The sequence below is a fragment of the Orycteropus afer genome, unplaced genomic scaffold, assembly GCF_000298275.1.
Source record: "Orycteropus afer afer isolate SDZICR_OR568_19922 unplaced genomic scaffold, OryAfe1.0 scaffold00072, whole genome shotgun sequence".
Classification (NCBI taxonomy): Eukaryota; Metazoa; Chordata; class Mammalia; order Tubulidentata; family Orycteropodidae; genus Orycteropus; species Orycteropus afer.
Window position 1 is genome coordinate 7,185,866 of NW_006921659.1, and position 3,640 is coordinate 7,189,505.

The window sequence follows — 3,640 nt, forward strand, 5'->3', positions numbered from 1 at the left end:
TCATGGGAGAAGGAAGGGCTGCTTATGCACAGGGAGATAGGTCAGGGTGCAGAAGAGTATGAAGGGATGGACACTGGGAGGAGGTAACTATGGGAAGGAAGTGGGAGGGGAGCTGCTGCATTGTAAATTTTGGTCAATGACATGAGACAAAGTATATGTGAACTGCTGTATGAAAAGTGACTTTACTCTGTAAATCTTCACCCAAATCCTAAAAAAAAAAGTTGGTTTGAACTTATTAGCTGCTCTATTGGAGAAGGATGTAGCCATCTGCTTCTGTAAAGTTTCACAGCCTTGGAGACTCTAGGGGGCCATTCTATTCTCCTACAGAGTTGCTGTGAGTCAGAATCAACTGGATGGCAATCGGTTTGGTTTTTTGGATTTTGAATCTTTAGGGGAGCAGATTGCCAGGTCTTTCTCCCACAGAGCTGCTGGTGGGTTTGCAGCTGAGTGTTTCATCATTGTACCACCAGGGCTCCTTTTTAGCTGGTACTAATAGGAAATATTTCTCTACCTTTCTGGTCTCCACATTTTCTCATTATTAAAAAAAATAAGGAAAAAACTCATTGGAACTGCACTCCCATAGTTGTCACTAACGTGTGGCCTCCATTCTCCTGCCCAGGATGCTCCAGCTCAGTAATCCACTTCTTTAAGGCAAACATATTGTAAATGCTCTCTTCTCGCAAAGCTATAATATTTTCCCACCAGAACAGCTAAAATGAAAAAGACTGGCAATGCAACAGCAACAAAGCAACAATGATTAGCAGACCAAGTCTTCGCAAGGATTTACAACAACTGCAGCTCTCACATGTTTGTTGGTGGGATACAAAATGGTAAAATCACTTTGGAAATCTGTTTGTTAGTTCTAATAAAGTTACATAATTTCCTACACTATAACCTAACAATCCCACCAGTAGGTATAGAGCCCCCCCCCCACAAAAATTAGTGCATATATATTTTTTTTAAAAAAAGCTTGTAAGAGAATGTTCTTGGTCATTTCATTCATAATTGCCAAAAACTGGAAACAACCTAAATGTCCATCAAGAAGAAAATGGCTAACAAAATTATAATATATTCACATACTGGAATGTTATGCAACAATGAAAAAGAGTGAAGCATTGACACAGGCAACAATATTTATGGATCTCAAAACATGTTTTCTTAAGCCAAAGAAGCTAGATGACTCTATTCATGAAGTTCAAAAACATACAGGTATGGTAATAGAAGTCAGACTGTGGTTATATTTGGGAAGTATTAACTAGGAGGGACATAGGAAGTCTTGTGAGGTGCTAAAAATATACCTTAATCTAGGTGGTATTTAACTGATGTAAAAATTAACCTGTATACTTAAGATGAGTACACTTTATTATATGTGTGTTGTCCTTCAATGAATAAAAGAATTAAAAAAATAAGAAAATAATTACATGGACATCAGCAGTTTTATAATTTAAGTATATTTTATGAATTATTTTCCAGTCAAATTAGATTTATACCCCAATTTCAGATATGATATTCAGGAGAATTTGAAAACTTGTACTTTTTCCCCTCCATTCTTTGTTTACATTAAGGCATTAGGAAGTTAACATGTTTTCTGTTCCAGGAGTATTTTTATGTTAAAAGGAAGACTATAGGGAGAAAGTAATGATTAACAGAGAAGAATGATTGACTTAATGGTGGACTTGCAGACACTAGCATCCAAAGAAATTGAACTCACTACCATTGAATCCATAACAACTCATTGCCACCCTATAGGACAGAGTACAAGTGCCCTATAGGGTTTCCAAAACTGAATCTTTATGGAAGCACACTGCCACATCTTTCTCCCATGGAGTTGCTGGTGGATTTGAACTGCTAACCTTTCAGTTAGCAGCCAAGCGCTTAACCACTAAGTAGAGGAGGTATTTTGGGTCAAGGGAGGGTCAAAAGAGGCTTTCAGAATATTCCACCCTGAATGGTAGAAATGAGTAATAAACTCCAAGTAAATATTTTGAGTGATCCCCTGGTATGGCCGATGACTTTTGACATTTTGCTCTTTTGGTAGAAAATGAGCCTATTTGTTTCCATCAGACAAGAGGAAGGGTTTGTTTCCTGGGGATAAGTTTTTTCCTCCAAAGCAGCAGGTTTCCTGGGGCAAAATAAGCAGCTTTCCCTCCACATTGAGAAGGAGATCAGGAAATAGGAAAAGAAAGTGTGAAGTGAGGGCGAAAGTGGAAAAGCACAGGAGAGAGTGAGATCAGGGAAGCACCCATGGGGAAGAGACAAGCAGAGACAATGGGAAGGAAGGGGAATCCAAGACAAAGGAAAAGGAAAACATAGTCTAAGTACTTTAGTTACCTCGTACTGCTCTAAAAGTAGCAGCATATGTGGGTAGCTTTAAAGAACATAACTTTCTTTCTCACAGTCTGGACGCTGGAAGTCCTAATCAGAGATTTGGCTGCATCAAGTCCTTCTGTGAGCCTCTTTTCTGGTTTCTGCCAATGTTCCTTGGCATTTCTCCCTGGTCCTTGGTGTTCCTTGGTATCTGTCTTCCCCTTGTGTGTGTCTCTACATCTATTTCATTGTTTTGTTTTAATAACTTGGAAGTGATTAGGTTTAAGACCCACTTTATACTGATAAGAAAGACCTCATGAACATAACAAAGGGGAAACAGATTGCCAAAGAGAATCATACTCACATGTACAGGGGCCAAGACTTCAATACATATTTTGAGAGGAGACACTCAATCCATAACAGTAAGTGAAGGAGACCAGAAGCAAGAACTCTTCTATGACTCTTCGAGACTCCTTGCTCCTCACAGAACAACTGGGCAGGGGAAGTGGCCTCCTGACTACTTCCTTCTAGTCTTCAAGCCCTCCATGTCTACAACATGGAGAAGATATCATTAACACCTCATTTGATCACATTACTCTCCATCTTAAAATCCTTTACTAACTCAACAACATCTCCTCCAAAAGCCCAGGTTCTGGCTGGCTCACTTCTCTGGCCTCATCTATTTTGTGAATAATGAAAGAATATATGATTAGTCATTTTAGTTACAATTTTTCTCAAGTTCTACTTTAAGAACCCTTAGAAGATATTGTGTGTACATAATCCAAATCCAGGTGAACACTAATGAATACCTGGCCATACAACAGGTGCCCTGGCATAAACTGACTCCTTCACAAGTACTCCTTGTACCCTTACCTGTTGAGTAGAGAAAGTTGGGGCTACTTAATTGAGATTTAAATAAAAAAATGGCACCCTAACCCTTTGTCTCTCATCAAGAACACTTGTTCTGAGAGAGCGAGAGTCCTTTCTCCTACCATGCAAATGCTGGCCACCCAATGACACTTCTATCATAGTCCATTTAGGATTGGCAATAAGACTTTCTGGTATTTTGGCAACCTGGTTTGTGAGGTGTTATGGATTGAATTGTCAGACTCAAAAAACTGACTGCCACAATTCCAACTCATAATGACTCCCATTGGGTTTCCGAGGTAGTAAATCTTTATGGAAGTAGATTGCCCCATCTTCCTTCGGTGGAGTGGCTGGTGGGTTTAAACTGCCAACTTCCTGGTTAGCAGTCAAATGTCTTAGGCACTACACCACCAGGATTGAATTGTATCCTCCTAAAATATATGCTAGGAGCTGTGGTAGCATAGTA